Here is an 18,596-nt window from a genome sequence, read left to right on the forward strand (position 1 = left end):
CAGAAACTTCAAGAAGAAATGGGAGGGTGTGGTGAGGGTAAGGGGGGGACTGCATTTCCTGTTTTCCTTTCAGATGGTGTTGGAAAACATTGCAGGAAAACCATGGATACCCACGAAGAAATTCCAAAATTTATTCTTTTTGACGCCAAGGGCCCAGCCCAAAAGGTGACGAGTAGGAGTGGTCAATTTTTTTTTAAGAGTTGGGGCTTGCGGGAGTCCAGCTAAACGCTTGTAGGGTGAAGACAGAATTCAGAGGGTGACATCAGCCCGAGCGGGGGCCAGAAGAAACAGAGTGGAGGAGTCTGGTTTCATTTACAGTTTGGGTCAGTTCTGCAGTGAGGAGGGGGAGAGGAGGGGTCAGGGACGGAGGAGGAGGAGGAGGAGGAGGAGCTGGAGGAAGCCCTGACTGGTATCCCTGGCCCCAGTCCAGTTTGGAGCTCAGTCTTCCACCAAAGGCTGTTCAGTTCTCCTGGGCTCCAGCCTCCTGCAAGGACTGCAAGAGTTTTCTTCCACAGGTCTGAGTCTCCACTTCTGTGGTGGAGAAAGGCTGCAAAAAGGAAAAGAGACACAGTGACTGGGAAAAATATGCATCCTATTCAAACCTAATTGAGTCGAGGAGCCCAGGGACACACACGCCTTCAGGTTTGCTCAGGGGTGAGTGTGATTTCTGTTCTGTTTTTCCAGGTTCGGGGCTAGCAGGAAATGCTCTCAACCTGAAGTGAGGGTTTCTAGGTAGCTTTAGTGGCTCTTATGTTCATGCTGTTCGCCAGTTTTCTGTACGTGTTTTAGGTCTCTGGAAGATTCTGCTGATTTTTCTTTCTCACCTTGTGGCAGTGGGGTTTCCTTAACTTGGTTAAGGTTGTGCTTGCCTAAGAGCGTGAGCGCTTTTCCACCGCGCGTCTGTGGCTGCTACGCGCGCCCTGTGCATTCCGGGCGGCAGCGTGTTTTGGCCCACGATTTATTTAAGTTACCGCTGCCTTCTAAAACCCATTTGGGATCCTCTTTGTTTGCAGAAGCATCTTTGCCGAGGACTAGCAGAGCTCCCTGCCGAGCGGCTCTGCTGGGAGATGTGTTCTGAGCTCTCGGGGTGGTGACACTCGGTTTGGGTGCAACAACCTGCGTGGGTTTTCAGCCCAGGGCCGTCCACGGGAAGGTGCTGGTGGAGCACATTGGCTGCTTTCACGAGACTGAAGTGACTCTGGTGCCCAGGATGGGGGCCAAGTAAAGGGTCCCTCAGTCATTGCCATCAGGCTTCTGTCTTTTCAGGAACCTGATGTCTCTGTTGGAGACTTTGTCCCTTGGGGTTGCTTAAAGGAGTTGCAGGGGTCAGAGAAGAAGAAGGAATTTGGCATTTGAGCAGCATGCTGAGTGTCTAAGGCAAGGCCCCTGGGGCTGCAGGGCCAGCCCATGCTGCACAGAGGTGAGGCCAGTGCCAAGCTGGGAGGCCCCGAGGGCTGTTCCCTGGCCCGGAGGATGCAGGGTGGGGCTCGAGTCCTCTCTTGCTGAGGATGGAACACGTTCACTGACAGTGGCCAGCCTGTTTGGGGAACCTGTTTCAAGGGGCCTACTATGTTCGAAAATGAATGGGGACTGAAGTATGGGTGGAGTCACTGGGAGGGACTAGGGGGTGGTTGAAGAAAAATCTGCTTCCACAGGAAGCCCCAGGAGCCAGTTTCGTGGCTGGTGCAGACCCCAGAAGCAAACTCCTCTGAGCGCAGGGGAGTCTGCTGCACGGGATGGGGAGGCAGGACTGTGGCCCCGGCTGACCAGCTTCTCTCCCCACACACAGCTCACCCCGATGAGGACCACAGGGTGCTAGAGCTGCAGGGTGCTCAGAGCTCACAGGGATGGTGGATGATTAACCTGGGATCCCCCGGCTCCCCAGGGTCCCATTCTTAACACTGTGAAACACTGAACCGAAATGGCTTTAAAATTGAAGTTACATTGCTCCTAAGCAAAACTATATTGAAAAGTGAGTGGGTGGTCGTTGATGACATTACGGGGACTTCTGAGGTTTTTGTTGGGCTAAAGATAATGGAAGAGATTTTTGGTCAGAAGCCACTGATGTAGTCGTTTCCTGGTTTTCAAAATGAGCAACCAGGGGCTCTGAGATGTGGAATTCCTTGCCTAGGCCATGGTGCGAGTGTCTGAGATGGCAGTGAAATCCTTCCCCATTGCAGGAGAGCAGACAAGCCAGCAACGGAGGATCCCCAATAACTCATATCTAGTTGGGAAAACTACTTGGTGCTCACTGAGACTCTATCAATGAACTCAGAAAGAAGTGAGGTGGACTGTGGGAGGGCACGTCGGCTCTGTGACCAGAATCCGGGGCTGGCCGCCCTGCTCAGGCCACCTCCTGGGGGTGGAGGGCCCCGAGGGAAGGGACTTGGATGCTCTTCTTTCTGAAGTGGGCTTGTAGCTGAGGATGAAAGCCTGGGGTGGGGAGGCGGGGCTCTGACAGAGATCAGGATCTAGGAACGGCTGCCCGTCTGGACGTCTTTGTTTAGGCGAGGGTTTCTTGTAACCCAGACGTTTACTTCTCTCCTTTCCTCACGCATGGTCGAGTGAAGCCAGGAAGCAGACACCGGGTGGAGAGGAGGGCTTGGGAAGGAATTCCATGTTGGGGTGAAGTGAGGCTGTCCTGTCCTTTCCTATCCAGGCATTGGAGGGTGTGGCCACAGCACCTTTCTGGGAGGTGGCTGGGGAAGCCTCTAGAATGTTAGCCCTTGGCCCCGCTCTTCCCCTGCTTGGCAGGGAGCGTGTTCCACCCCACCATGGTTGTGGCCCACAGGTGAGGAGATGTGTGGCAAATGTCCAAACCTGGGGTCTGAGTGATATTTTTGATACGAGGTAGGCATCTTTCTGAAAAATTGTCTTCACTTCGCACTTCATTTTATTTCTAAAGCATTCAGGACTCAGCAAATTGCACTGACTTTATCATAAGTGCCTTTTGTGATTTCCTATCCTAGAACTTAATACGTCCCCGATGAGAAAGTAGGAAGAAGCTCCTCTCTTCAGTCGATTGTTGATTTGTGGTTCCAACGAGGCTGCTCATCCTGACCTTAGTTTCAGGGACGGAACCCATAGACGCGGATGCCTAAAGCCGGCTTGAAACAAGACCGCCTTCTTTGGAAGCTTTGGAAGCTGGCGGTGACTTTTTGCCAGCGAGGCTTCATTTGTTTCCTTGCTCAGAGTGTTTAGACAACTGGATCAAGCGTAGACTTCATCAGCGGTTGATATCACCTCCCACTTTTATGTGAAATTCCATGTTTAGGATTTAAAATTCACCGGCAAGTCATGAATACTATTGCGTGACACTTCCTTGCAGGCACAGTGGCAGCTTTAGCAAAAATTTTTATTTAAAAGTTCAGTTTTGTCACTGCTCTTTTTGGAAGAAGCTGAAAATCTAGTATCTCTCGGGGGAAGAATCGCAGGTGGTTTCCATCTGACGGGGATGTTGTGTACCAGGCAGCTTTTTCACCCTGACTTAAGGGAGCAAATTTTCAGGGCGTCCTGGCTGCAGCAAGCAGGCAGTAAAAACACACTGCTGCTACATAAATAGCTGACAATTTGAGAAGGGACCTGACATTTAAAGAAAATCCTATTAGCTCTAGCTAAGGAAATGAAAGCCACAACCATCCAAATTTTAAAGCAGGGGAGCTTTAAAGTTTCCTGCTAATTCAGACAGCTATGAACTAGACAAGAATGGTTATCTTCATTCTCGCATTTCTAGATACAGCTTCTCTGCTTCCACTGTAAAACTTCGGTGGAATTCAGTGTAAAAATTCAGTGCAAAGAAAGGACAATCCTACTCTTTAAGTAAAAGATGTTGCTTGCCCCATCTAATGTGTGGTTACGAATGTCTTATTTGCAGGGAGTATTCCACAGGTCCTGATTTTGCAGAGATATTCCCTTCAAGAATTCACTTTGTTAATTTTGAAAAATATAATTTTAATACATTCTGGTCTTATAGTCCATTTTGGGAAGGAGATGAAATTTTGAGGGCTGAGCACTGTGGCTCATCTCTGTAATCCCAGTATTTTGGAAGACTGAGGTGGGTGGATCGCTTGAGCCCAGGAGTTTGAGACAAGCCTGGGCTGGAGACTTTGTCTTTACAAAAATAATTTAAAAAATTAACCAGGCATGGTGGCATGCGCCTGTGATCTCAGCTATGAGGTTGAGCCTGGGAGGTTGAGGCTGCAGTGAACCGTGACTACGCCACTGCACTGCACTTCAGAGCCTGGGCGACAGAAAAAGACCCTGACTCAAAAAAAAAAAAAGAAAAAAAAAAAGAAATTTTGAGTTAGTACGTTCATCCTGGTCTAGCTGTATTTGAAAAGGCAGTTTGGTTTTCTTTCCTCTAGAGGGAGGTGTATCTCTGCAAGCTCCAGAAAAATCTCTGAAGTGGTGCCTGGAGTCTCCCAGGGTGGGGTTTCAGGGTTTGCAGTGACTCAGTGATGACCATCTCAACAGAGCTTGTGGGCAACTTTAGGACTGACATTTCCATACATGATTATCATTATTATATTTATTGTGGCTGTTCCTAATAACTGAAGTGGACATACATTAGAGCTTTGTTTTTCTTCTCTGTGCGGGTGTAAGTGTATTGAGATGAAATTGTGCCATCAAAGGAGGCAATCTTTGTTCTCAAACAATTGCATTACAAGGGTATTCAGCAACTAAAACATTTTATAGGAAGCATTTTACCCATATCTAATCACAGAGGTTTAAATGAACAGTTGGGTGCTTGGGAACCAAAGTAAGTTTGCATATTCATGCCATTGTGGATCCCTGTAGAATTACTGGATTTTAGAACTGTGAGGGTGTTCATGACATGTCCTTTGATACTTTCCCCAATGGACAATGGGTTTTAACATACTTTTAAAAATTCACACAAGCTGTAATTGTGAATGTTAATACAAATATAAATTACTGATGCTCAGATTTATGTTTGTTAGCTTGAGATAACCAGTGTTAAGACCCTGAGGGAGATAATTCTAGCTCAGAGCAAAAATAATAATAATTATAAAAACAAAACAAAACAAAAAAAACCTAACCCTTTGGTTGGTCTTTGTGTTCTCATGTTTGCTTAAGTTTAACAAGACCTATTGTGCATCACGGCCTTGAGCGCCGAGGTTCAGGGAGGGGATAAAAATGACCAAGACATGGCCCCCTCTCTTCTGGTTGGCAAACATATAATTTCTGTTTGGCTAATTGAAATATCAAAAAAACTATCACCTTGGTGGATGGTTTCTCCGCGCCTTTTATACTTCAGATGAAGACAGAGAGCTCAGAAATGCATGCCCAGCGACAGGGCCACAGAGCTAGTAGCAGAAGTGTCTGATGTTTCCAATATGCAGACATCCTGGACTCTGGACATTTCAAGGGGGACAAGCCGTTAAGAGTGTATTTTAGGGTGCCGTGTGGAGAAAAGTACTCTTGCCATTCCCAGTCTTCCTTGGAGTAACCTCTTTTAAGTTGATTCAGCAGAGGAGTAACTGTTGTTTAAAAAAATCTGGAAGGAAAAAGGAGAGAAGAAAAAAACAAATACGAAAAGTTCTGCCAAACCCTCTCCCAAAGGCAAATTGTTAGTCTTGTAGGGGTCTGGCAGCATTTAGCACAGTATGATCCTACTGCTCTCCTGAAGTTTAAAACTCATGAAATACAGAGAAACGTTTGAGAATTGTGAGTGGCCACGGATAAGTACAATGGGAAATGTTTCTGTAAAACCCCCGGTGTGTACTATACATTAGATTTTCAGGAACCCAGAGCATCAGGAATTGGCCACTGGAAGGAAGAGCTCATGGCTCGGTTTAATTTCAAAATTAAAAATTGAACAGCAGCTGGAGTTGACTCAGATCTCAAGGGAAACCATTCCAGGAAACTGGTTTTTCACTTCTGGAATCTTCATTAGTTGATTCAGCAGCCCAGGGCCGGTACCCAGAGTTAGCGCCAAGTCAGCTAAACCCACAGCTGGCCCGGCGGTGCACCAGGGTGCTCTGTTTCTAATTGGGGCTGCAGAAAACCCATCACTCCTCAGAGCCCAAGGCAACAGATGGAAGAGAACAGTTGCAGGACTTTGGCCTGTTTGTGCAACAGACAAGGAGCATTCTTTTACACAAAAGGGAGGCTGGGAGAGATTGGCAGACCATTGCTGACAGAGGCAGTAAGGAAGTAGAATTTCCCAGGTTATTGCAATAAATCCAGCTTGGATGATATTTTATCAGATGTTCCAACTTGATTTTTGAAAAGGTTTCTATGTTCAAGAATAATTTTCTCTTCTCTACTTGATTATGAATTAGACTAGAAAACAAACAAAATATCTAACTTTTCTTTTTACAATGGGAGCACTTTTCAGCCATTTTAATCATTTACGATGGAACACCACAGTTTTGGAAAGGTCAGTAGCACCCAAGAAGTAGCCAAGAAGGAAAGAGACAGGAATAAGTGCCAAGCTCCAATTTGGATCCAGCAGCGTCATGTGGCAAGGGGTTGGAATGGAGTGGGCATTTGTGCAATATTTCTTGAAGCATTTTCTAACGCGCCCTCTTCTTTAACGTTGAAATGGAACTAGTCTCTGCCTGATGTTTATAATTAGCAGTGTAAGTGCAGACAAAATCTCGTCTGGCTGCCATATATTTCAGAATGTGGAATGTGTTTTACATTTGCCTGGTGGTGTCTAGCTTTTCAAATCACACCAGATATGGAACTTTCTGCTTCATGGTTATTATCTTGAATGCTAGGAATATGTTTTAAAGTAACTTTTTCAAATATCTGGGCAATTAATCTGGAGTTTCTTAATTGCCTTTGTAACGGGAAGGAGGCCCATCCCTGAGGAGCTTGGCCGAAGCCTGGCCAGAGGTCGGCATGTTCTTACAGGTGCTCTCATTCACAGAGTGGGGCATTGCTAGGGGATGTCCAGGCCCTCTCTTTCTGCATTGCTTTGTTATAATCCACGAGTTGCAGGACAGGTGTTGCTTTGTTAGAGTTTACCGGGAAGAGCCGAAGATCTCAAATTGGCTACTCCAAATCTAACAAGGACCACAGTAGGTGACAAAATACCCCAATAGGTAACAAAGGAGGTCTAGTTACCCTGCGTGATGAGAAAAGTTTTAAAATGTTGCTATCACAGGACGCACATTCAGTTTGAGTCAAACAAATCACTGTTCTAGAGCATTTTCATAGGATAGAAATTTGAAGGCCAGGTGTGGTGGCTCATGCCTGTAATCCCAGCACTTTGGGAGGCTGGGACAGGAGGATCCCTTGAGCCCAAGAGTTTGAGACCCACCTGGGCAATGTAGCGAGACCTTGTTTCTACCAAAATTCAAAAAAAATTAGCCAGGCATGGTGGCACACACCTGTAGTCCTAGCTACTTGGGAGGCTGAGGTGGGAGAATTGCTTGATCTCAGGAAGTTGAGGCTGCAGTAAGCTCTGATCGTGCCACTGTATTCTAACCTGGACAACAGACCTATACTCTGTCTCAAAAAAAAAAAAAGAAAGAAGTAAAAAAGAAATATGAAATCCAAGTTGTTAAATAAACAGGAAAAAACCAAATTTTGATGTATTTCTTGGAGCTGTTCCAAAACACTTACTTTTGAGGATTCTCCTTTGGGTCTTTCAAACAGCAAGAGCATATTAAATTCCACTCTCCTCCTACCCTAACTGCAGGACTTAATAAATCCTTTCTTAGCTTCCTCCCTGAGGTAAAGAATGGGGACTCCTTTCCCAGGATTCAGGCAAAACGAGAAAGAGTGAGAAAAAGAGAAAGAAATGGGCGCTCCTTCTCACAGTCTAGGAACGGGTGTGGCAAAGGCAAGGGTGGATGAGTGCCTCGAATTTACTGAAATTTGACTTTTTATTTCACAGTCAGTGTGCACGGCTCTCCTACTGTGGTCTTTGACTATTTCCAGTGGTCCCATTTTAACCAGGACAATTAGGAACTAACAGAAGTCCCAGAACTTGATAGGAGGGACAGACTGATTTTAAAAAGCAGTGCTTGGAGAAAACCCAAAAAAATGACTTCAAAATGGAGCTCTGGATTTATTTGAGTCTTTGTTTTAAAATTATTTCCTTGTGTGCATGTGTGTGTCTCTTTCTTAAAAAAGATTTCCAGAGATGGAAAATGAAAAAGGTTTTGAGTAGGCTGAATGAAAACTAATTTACAGAATTGCAAGATAGCTTGGGAAATCATATTCATTGGAATATGATTGAACATGATTTCAGGTTGAAGGACCATGTAGGGCAACCTTTGTAATGAAAGGTATCTTTTTAAATTTCAAAGGGATACAAACTAGATGGGAAAAGGCACCTCGAATCCTTTTTAGAATGAGGCAGAGTAAACAAAAAGATGAATAATCCTAAATAGAAAGATGAGAATGAAAATGTGATGAATGTCTCTTATTGAATCTGTTGCCTTTAGGACACAGAATCTGGGATGAAGGAACAGACTCCTTCCAGCCCAAGGGTCTCAAGTAGCCAATTCCGAGTCTTTTTCATATTTGAAAGAATGATAGCAGACAGCCGAATTCTACTGACATAGAATCTGTGGTGTGTCACCACCAAGGAAGTCTATTTCTTCCCTAAAAGACATGCGGAGTTTCCTTGAGATCTGGGTCAAATCTGGCACAGCCTCTAGGGTTTCCTGGGGTTCTTCCCACGAGCTTTGGAAATGCTAACTTGGGTTAGGTTTCTGGTTCTACCTTGTTGTATCCAGGTAGCTTTGAACAATCACTTTGGCTTTGCTGGGATTTCAATTTCTCAGCTCTAAAATGGAGGGAAATCAGCCATTGGGCAGTGGGGAGGAGGATATGAAGTTCCACCCACAAGACAGAAGGCCAGGAAGCGTTACTAGTGCTCTCCTCTCTCCTTCCTTGGGGAGGGTGGTGTCGGCCAGTGAGCGGGGATGGCTGCCTCATTCCTCCTCGTTGAAGTGGGCGGGTGGTCATTTGGAGAGATGGTGTTTGACATCTTTTAATAATCTAAATGAAAAAGTTCTCCAAAATTTGCTGCCAGGGAATTTCGTTTTTTATAAATGGAGACTCCAGGACATGATAAACAATAGAAGAGAGTTAATTGCAAATGAAAATATCAGCAAATATTCAACAACTGGGCTAGGAGCCCATGAGCCACAAGACCTGCTTCCCGCATGATGGCAGGAAAGTGTGTGGGGCCAAAGGCGTTTTTCCCGCCTGGGAATTCAGCTCAGCTGAACCACATGAGTTCTGAGTCATCAGTGGAGCCTGGATAACATTGTCCTACAGGCATCATCTCCTGTCCTTTTCAGAACTGGAAGGGCTCCTTTCCTTCTCTTCCCTCCCCTCCTCTTCCCTCAATATCTGGATATATTCTGGATAAAATAATTCCTGTGCACAGTGTATTTGTCCCATTACTTTGTGTTCCAATGGGAAGTATCTCCATTGAGGGGGTTACTCTTCTAAAGATTCATATCTTGAAAATAAAAATCTTTACATATGATTTTCAATGAACTAAAGGTTTGTTTTACTCACAGAATTGTTGAAGTAAGTGAGTGACGTCTTAGAAAGGCTTCCCAGATTTTATTTTGTAACTATTCAGATTGTATTGAACACTCTGGAAGACGAGAAAGGTAGTTTTGGAATTGCTCCAGAGTGAGCCCACTCAATGCTTTGTATGTGACAGAAACAGTGGATTCAAAGGTGTTCACTGTGTGAGGGATGGGAATGGTGAAGAAAACTATTAGCAAAACCTGCTCAAGGCATAATTCATTTGTGCTCTTTGTCAATGCTCCCTGCAGAGGAGTCTTCCCATCCCAGACTCGACAGTGACGGGAGAGCTCTCATCTTATCACATGTCCTATTTTCTCCACCTGGATTACAAAGCCGAATGCTTTACAAAGAGCTTCTCTTGTGTTCTTATTCACAAACAAGATTACCGCTTAAAATCATGCCTCTTGAACATGGATTAAACATTTAAAATAATCGAACTGGATCTTCCTGAAGATTTGCATTAAAATTTTTAATTGAAGCAGTGATGCTTAAACTTTGGGGAGTGAGGAGTGGCACAACTGCCTTTTAGAATCACATACAAACATGGACCCTTATCCCCAGAAAAACCCTCATCCACAGATGCAATTTTGCACTCAACTGTGGGAGGATCACAGACTCTTTGAATCTGTTGATCCCATATTAAAACATTGATCTAGACCAATTACAGTAATACAGTTTGTTTTGGAAAGAACAGGCCATTTACCTGGAAAGAATCTAGCAAGAAGTTTATACCTTTGCTAACAAAAATTGACTCTCAAGTTTGATAGAAAGAATCAAGAATAGCACACATGAAATGTACTTTTATATTATTCTAAAGTGTATATCATTATTTAATTGAGGTCATACAAAAAATTAGATATTGCTATTTTTGTGTGTGTGTTTTTTTTTTTTTTAAGAAACACTCAGGAATGGGTCTAACAGACTGTTGGGAAGAAAGGTAGAGCTTGGTGGAAAGGTCTGGAAGGTTCCCAGGGTTGCATGGGCTTGAGGGATTCCTAGAGAGTGAAGGGGCAAAGATGGGGCTGTAGCACAGTGCGGGTAGGGTCATGCTAAGTGGAGGGAGGAGAATGGGCAGTCCAGCTTGTCAGGGGTCCCTGAGCCCTGCTGTGCTGGGACTATGCTAAAACTTGGGAGCATTGTCAAACCACAGCATAAGCACTGGAGACTGCTCTTCTACATTGTGTTAACATATATCCATGTCCAAAAGGCAGTGACCATTGCAAGGCAAAAAAATCAGGCTGAGCTTCTGCAATGCTGCCATTATCACCAATCATTGCTGTCACTTTGCTGCAGAAAGAAATGTGTTCTGTTGATGGCTGGCCTCCTGAGCATCATTAGAACAGCATTCCTTTCTCACTGTTGATATATTTCCAAGAGACCACTGTATTGACAGGTGGTTCTGTTTTAGCTGCTGAGATCATGCCTTCAAGTTCTCAGAATCTGAATCACAGGGTAGATTTGTTTCAACACAGGTGGTACTTTTTGTTGATTTTTTTTTGGAAATCCAAAGCCACATAGGTCCTGGTGTTCATTCCCTTGTTTATGGCTTCATCTGTCTCCATCTCACCAATTTTTGGCAGGTCAGGCTTAGGGCCCACACTGTGTTCCATCTTCCTCATAGCTGGGCCACACGATTTGGACTCCAGCTTCTCCCTCTGGGCCTGACCTCAGTCAGGAGGAATTTCATGGCAAATCCATGGGACTGAGCTTCAGGTTTCCTTTGCACCCACTTAGCTCCTGTCCTTGACTGGCAGTCTCAATAACTCTCTGTGGCTCTCCCTCTACTTTTGCTAAATGGTCCATCTGGACACTAGTCCGCTGCTCCATTCATGGCAAAGTTACATCACTCATCAGCCAGACAGACTCTCCTCTGCTATCAATCTTCAGATGGCAAGGCTGAGAACATTAGATCATCCTCATCCCTGATTTCATTAGCTATATGGGGAAAATGGAATTCCTGTGCGACACAACAGACAACCATAAAGACTTGCAGAGCCCATGGGGGCACCTGTGGAGAGAGGAAGGTTAAGATAGAGATACAAAAGCTCAGGCCTTGGGTGGAGCCGATTCTAAAACTCAGAGGATGCTAGTCAGGGCAGAAGCCATATTTGCACCGGGTCTGAATGTTAATATTAGATTCTTTCCCACTTTCATGAGACTCTGATCTTCTTTGCCAAACCCTAACATTTTGCATGACATATATTCTTTTCTTCTTTTCTTTCCAAATCTTATTTAGAACTAAGGGCAAACATTGTGTTATTTGAATACAGCGGCATGTAGACACACTTTAGGATGTTTAGTTGTGTTATTTTCTCCTCTTAGCTCTTAAACTCTATCACACCTCAGAAAAGAGGCTGCAATTACATCATTCCTGTTAAATTGATGGCTACATTTTAGGGGTAGTTACCCATACTTTTAAAACCTGGCAAATGATATTTCCTGTCCTCATTTCTATTTTAATTGTGGTAAAAACCATATAACCTGAAACTTACTATCTTGACTATATTTAAGTGTACAGTACAGCAGTGTTAACTATATGCACCTTGTGGTACAACAGATATCTACAACTTTTTGATCTTGCAAAACAGAAGCTCTATACCTATGGAACAGTAACTACAACTGCCCCCCGCCTCACAGCCCCTGGCCAACACCATTCTAAGTTCTTTTTCTAAGACTTTGGCTACTTTAAATACTTTCACATAAATGGAATTATACAGTAATGTATTTATCTTTTAGTGACTGACTTGTTTCACTCAGCATAATATCCTCAAGATTCATCCATGTTGTAGATAAAAGGATTTCCTTCTTTTATAAGGCTGACTAATATTCCTTGTATGTGGCATGTATAAGACTTAGTATAATACAGTAGGCTATGCACGTGGCTCACGCCTGTAATCCCAGCACTTAGGAAGGCTAACATGGAAGGATCTCTTGAGCCCAGGAGTTCAAGACCAGCCTGGGTGACATGGCAATATCCTGTCTCTACTAAAAATACAATCCTGTCTCTACTAACAATACTACAGCTGGGTGTGGTGGTATGTGCCTATAGTCCCATTTACTCAGAAGGCTGAGAAGGAAGGATTGCTTGGGCCTGGGAGGTTGAGGCTGCAGTGAGCTGTGATCATGTCACTGCTCTCCAGTCTGGGTGACAGAGTGAGACTCTGTCTCAAAAAAAAAAAAAAAAAAAGAGAAAAATAAATAAAGAAAATTACAGCATAAGTGGTGTAATAACAGTGCAAAGTCCTAGGAGAACTGTAGGAATAGCAGTTAATGAATTTAACAAATATTTATTACACACCATACTCTGTGTATGGTGTGTAATAAATTTTGCCATACTCTGTGCTCAGAGTGTGGCTGAGCTTCAGAATCCTGGAATACTCTTTGTTTGTGATAAAGAAGACTTGGGAATCTATAATCAATTTCATAATTGCAAAATTCCATTGTGTGTGTATACATACATACATACATACATATATATGTACACACACACACACACTTAACCAAGGAAGAAAAAAACCTGTGCACTAAAAACTATAAAATACTGTGGAAATAAATTAATTTCTTTATTCATCTCATCTATTGATGGACATTAAGTTGTTTCCACCTTTTGGATATTACAAATAATGCTGAAATGAACATGGGTGTGCAAATATATCTTTGAGATCCTGTTTTCATTTCTTTTGGATATACCCAAAAGTGGGATAGGCAAATTATATGATAATTCTGTTTTTAGTTTTCTGAGGAACATTTATACAATGGAGGCTATCCTTTCCCCATTGTGTGGCTTTATTGAAGCTCAAAGATCATATACATGAGGTTTTATTTCTGGGCTCTCTATTCTGTTCCATTGGTTCATATGTCTGTCTTTAAGTCAGCATCATATTGTTTTCATTACTGTCATTTTGTAATATCTTTTGACATTGTAAGTGTGAGGTCTCAAGCTCTGCTATTTTCCACCCCCTCATTATTGCTTTGGCTATTTAGGGTCCTTTGAGAGTCCATAGGAATTTTAGTTTTTTTTTTTTTTTTCTGCAAAAGATGCCATTGGGATTTTGATAGATACTGCACTGCATCTGTAGATTGCCTTGGGTAGTATGAACATTTTAACAATATTAAGTCTTCAAATCCATGAACATGGGATGCTTTTCCATTTGTTTGTGTCTCTATTAATTTTTTTCAACAGTGTTTTATAGTTTTCAGTGCACAGGGTTTTGCTTCCTTGGTTAAGTTTATTTCTGAGTTATTTTATTATTTTTCATGGTATTATAAATGTGATTATTTCTTAATCTCCTTTTTGGATAGTTCGTTGTTAGGGAATAGAAATGCAAATGATTTTTGTTTACTGATTTTATATCCTGCAACTGTGCTGAGTTCATTTATTAGTCCTAATAGTTTTTTAAAATATTTGGAGTATTTAGGATTTCATACATTTAAGATCATGTCATCTATGAACAGAGTTAATTATACTTCTTCCTTCCAATTTGGATGCATTTTATTTATTTTTCTTGCCTAATTGCTCTGGTAAGGACTTCCAGTACTATGTTAAATAGGAGTAGTAAGAGAGAACATACTTGCCTTTTTCCTGCTCTGAGGGGGACAGCTTTCAGTTTTTCACCATTAAGTATGATGCTAGCTGTGTGTGTTTAATATATGTTCTTTATAGTATTAAAGTCATTTTCTTCTATTCGTAGTTTGTTGAGTGTTTTTATTTCAAATCATGAAAGAGTGTTGAATTTTGTCCAAAGCATTTTCTGCATTAATTGAGATGATAATGTTTTTCCCCTTCATTCTGTTAATGTGGCATATCACATTGATTGGTTTTCATACATTGAAACATCCTTGCATTCTAGAACTAAATTCCACTTGGTTATAGCGTATAATCCTTTTTATGTGCTGTTGATTTGGTCAGCTGGTATTTTGCTGAGAATTCTTGCATCAGTGTTCAACAGGGATATTGGTCTGTATTTTTCTTTTCTTGTCATATCTTTGATTTTGGTTTCAGGATAATACTGGCCTTATAAAAATGAGTTTGGAAGTGTTCCTTCCTCTTTAATTTTTTTGAGAAAAGTTTGAGAAGGATTAGTGTTAATTCTTCCTTAAGTGTTTGGTAGAATTTTCCAAGAGTGACATCTGGTCCTGGGCTTTTTTTTTTTTTTTTTTTTTTTGTGGAAGATTTTTGATTACTGATTCAACCCTGTACTAGTTTTAAGTCTGTTCAGAAATTTTTTTTATTGCTTCATGATTCAGTCTTGGTGGATTGTATATTTCAAGCAAATATCTATTTTTTTTTCTAGCTTATCCAGTTTCTTGGTGTGTTATTGTCCTCCCTTCTTACAGATCTCATGGAGTCTCATCAGTCTTTCCAAAGTCTTATATAAACAGTTTCACGTGCCTGATTTGCTCTCATTTCCCCTTGCTCTCTTCAGGGAATTGTCAAATTATTTCTGATGCACGGGATATAAAACCAATTTAGAAGCATTTGGGGTTTTAGAATTATAAGATGAAAAAAGTCACATTTCAAAATCTGACATATACTTGATAACCAAAAAGATGTTTTTGATTTTCATTCACACTGATGCTGAATGCCTTTACATGCTGTAATCTGTGAAACAGACTTCTTTTTTTTATTTTTTTATTTTTTATTTTTTATTTATTTATTTATTTTTTAATTATTATACTTTAAGTTCTGGGGTACATGTGCATAACGTGCACGTTTGTTACATATGTATACTTGTGCCATGTTGGTGTGCTGCACCCATCAACTCATCAGCACCCATCAACTCGTCATTTACATCAGGTATAACTCCCAATGCAATCCCTCCCCCCTCTCCCCTCCCCGTGATAGGCCCCAGTGTGTGATGTTCCCCTTCCCGAGTCCAAGTGATCTCATTGTTCAGTTCCCACCCATGAGTGAGAACATGCGGTGTTTGGTTTTCTGTTCTTGTGATAGTTTGCTAAGAATGATGGTTTCCAGCTGCATCCATGTCCCTACAAAGGACACAAACTCATCCTTTTTTATGGCTGCATAGTATTCCATGGTGTATATGTGCCACATTTTCTTAATCCAGTCTGTCACTGGTGGACATTTGGGTTGATTCCAAGTCTTTGCTATTGTGAATAGTGCCGCAATGAACATACGTGTGCATGTGTCTTTATAGCAGCATGATTTATGATCCTTTGGGTATATGTCCAGTAATGGGATGGCTGGGTCATATGGTACATCTAGTTCTAGATCCTTGAGGAATCGCCATACTGTTTTCCGTAATGGTTGAACTAGTTTACAATCCCACCAACAGTGTAAAAGTGTTCCTATTTCTCCACATCCTCTCCAGCTAACCTTCAAACCCTAACAGTGAAATGATGATGATAACTCAGTCTCCCTAGATTATATGTATTTGAGTTTCTTAAATCAAATGGAATTTCTAATTTAACTGTAGTCTACACTATATCATTTCCAATATCAAATAGTACTTCCTGAAACTCAGTGTAAGAAAAAATGACAGTATTAACTAGTGTCATGAAAGTTCATGCTGATAATGAGATTGAGTCTGGTCCTTCCCCTGGGCTTCTCTGGGGAAATGTCAATTGTCTACCCATTCTAATTCTCTCACTTGGTGACAGGGAGGCGGCGAGCTCCACCATCAAGGGACATGGGTCCCACTTACAGTTAATGGAGTCCAAGAGAACAGATATTTGCAAGCCCAGTGACCTGGGCTCAGTGGAGGCCTGGGCAGGTGGAGATGCCTTTGGTTGCTGCTTCAGAGGAGTAAGAACTTAGCAAAATTAGATGCATGGAGAGGAGTAGTCGATGGAATATGTTTGGGGAATTCTGGGTTAAATCAAGTACAGCAGGTTTCTTTATTTTTCAGACCTGCTATACATTAATGTATATTGTCACTGTTCCAGAAGGAAGCTTGGGATTCAGCACTTTCCAAACTGTGTTGTTCATGGAACGCCTGTTTTCCCCCTTAGAACATCTAATGGAATGGGTGTTCCATGGAACGTGCTTTGGAAAATGCTGATGAAACCTAAGTTGTTGGAGAATGGTAGTTAGAGTTCACTTGCCATCCATTCTGCGTCGGGCATTTACTGAACAGCCTGCCACACTCCTCACAGAAGGCTGGAAGAGAGGCATGGCTATCATTACTCTTTGTTGTCGAGGAGGAAATGGAAGCTTTGAGCAAGTATACCACCTGCCTGAGGTAGGGTGTGGTGGATCCAGGATCCAGATTTATCTGATTCCAAGCACCTTATCTTTCCCTAACATCACTGGCTCCTTTTCTGATTCCTAAAAAGTCCAAGTTCAGGCTGGTGAACTTGATTGAAAAGTTGCTATGGAATCACGGGGTTTTCATGGAGGAATAAAAATGTTCTTCTTATCCTCTCATCTTATGAACCTCAGTGTGGCAGGTGCTATTGAGCACCAAGGTGTCTTTGAATAGTTGTGCACCTTAGCCACTTATTCTCTGCACCCCTATTTTTTCCTGTAAGCATGAGGATCAGCATCTACCTCTAAGGATAATGTAAAGATAAATAAGACACGTTATGAAAAATTATGAAAAACTGCAATTATCACATAGTAGATGCTGAATAACTTTTGATAACATGGCACCCAAAATGGTGGTTTGATAACATCCTAGCCTACTTGTGTTGCCAATGTCCTTGTTCCCCAGTACTCTTACCCAAACCTCTGCAAAGGGAACCCCTGACCAGAGAGCTCCTACCTGGGGAACCTCTGGCCAGTCTGGGTAAGAAGAGTCACTGACATGCACATCGTTGCAAAATGAAAATGAGCTTCTTGTTCAAGTGTTTTAAGAATTCCAAGATAGCAACATCAAAGCATCAAACTGAGCGTGGGGCCCTTCAGGGCACAGGGTCCTGTGGGCAGCCCTGGCTGTGGTCTAAGAAAAAGTTAAGGGAAACCAGAATCCTGCATCAAGGAGAGGAGAAAAAAGGTGCTGTCTTGGCAAGGGGACTTCAGCCTAGACAGAAAGACCTAGGGTAGCTCTCTAGAGGGGTCTTAAGGGAGACCCCAGCCCCCAAGCTGATCTCTTAGATTGGAGATTGGAGAGTGAAGAGGCTGTCACAAAATCTTGTGGTAGGAAGAGAAGGTGTTGGCAGGGGAAAGGTCTGATAATGCACCTACTGAGCTCATGTCAACATAAACTTGGCTGGTGGGGCATCATGTGTGTGGCCCCCAGAGGCCCGTGGATATGGGAGACTGTGCAACAGAGCAGTTAGCCTCCAGATCTGCCTTCACAGTCTTACTAATTAAATCACCCTGGGCTCATTCCATTGTGAGATTGGAGGTTGGCATACGGCAGATTTTCTGTGGAGGAAAAGTGCTAAATATTAATAGAGAATACGGACAAGGCTTGACATGGTCCCAGCTGTGTGGTTGGGTTGCGTTTGGTGTGATTTGGGCAAAGCCCGTTCTCTCTCTAAACTGAAGCTTTCCTCTGATGTTCTTTTAAACACGACTTACAAACTTAAGCTGGGTGTCAAAACCTGACACCTTTTGTGCCTATGAGTGCCTTTACTCCTGACCCATTTCCATTCTGCTCTTTGCTTAGGAATATGCTATGTCCAAATTGCTGCCCACATCACTTTGGGTGGAAAAAAAGATTTAATTGCATAGCTTTTAGCTGTGGCCAAAGTAATAGTCACTGGATTCAAAAATTCTCATTTATATGTTTAATCAAAACTATCTTTCATAATGGATAAAATTTTCATTCATTTGTAATTTGAGAAAGAAAGAGAGTATTTTCAGATTGTGGAGAAACTACTATGGAATGCCTACTTTCTGAAAATGTAACTATGTTCTTTGAACTATGTTTAAGAATGTCCAGAGAGGACAGTGAGCAGTGTCATTACATGTGATCTATATTCTGCTAACAGGAAGAGATCTGAGGTCACCTTAGACAGAGAGCTCTTCACTTCTCATTTACCTATTCTTTACTTCCCTCCCACCATCCCTCCTCTCTTTCTTCCTTTTTTCCTTCCTTCCTTCCTTCCTTCCTTCCTTCCTTCCTTCCTTCCTTCCTTCCTTCCTTCCTTCCTCTCTCTCCTTT

The 18,596-nt window shown here is 42.5% G+C and overlaps 1 protein-coding gene across 4 annotated transcripts in view; it reads left to right on the forward strand.

Moving 5' to 3' along the window:
• The first annotated feature begins 227 nt into the window (after window positions 1-227).
• The window catches only part of COL6A3 (collagen, type VI, alpha 3), a 92,311-nt gene continuing 73,942 nt past the window's right edge, over window positions 228-18,596 (forward strand). For all 4 annotated transcript variants that reach the window (XM_011929611.1, XM_011929612.1, XM_011929613.1 and 1 more), the window contains exon 1: window positions 228-654. The gene's annotated coding sequence lies outside the window, so the exon portion shown is untranslated. The remainder of the gene's footprint in view (window positions 655-18,596) is intronic.

This window comes from Colobus angolensis, unplaced genomic scaffold (assembly GCF_000951035.1).
Source record: "Colobus angolensis palliatus isolate OR3802 unplaced genomic scaffold, Cang.pa_1.0 Scaffold82, whole genome shotgun sequence".
NCBI classification, from domain to species: Eukaryota; Metazoa; Chordata; class Mammalia; order Primates; family Cercopithecidae; genus Colobus; species Colobus angolensis.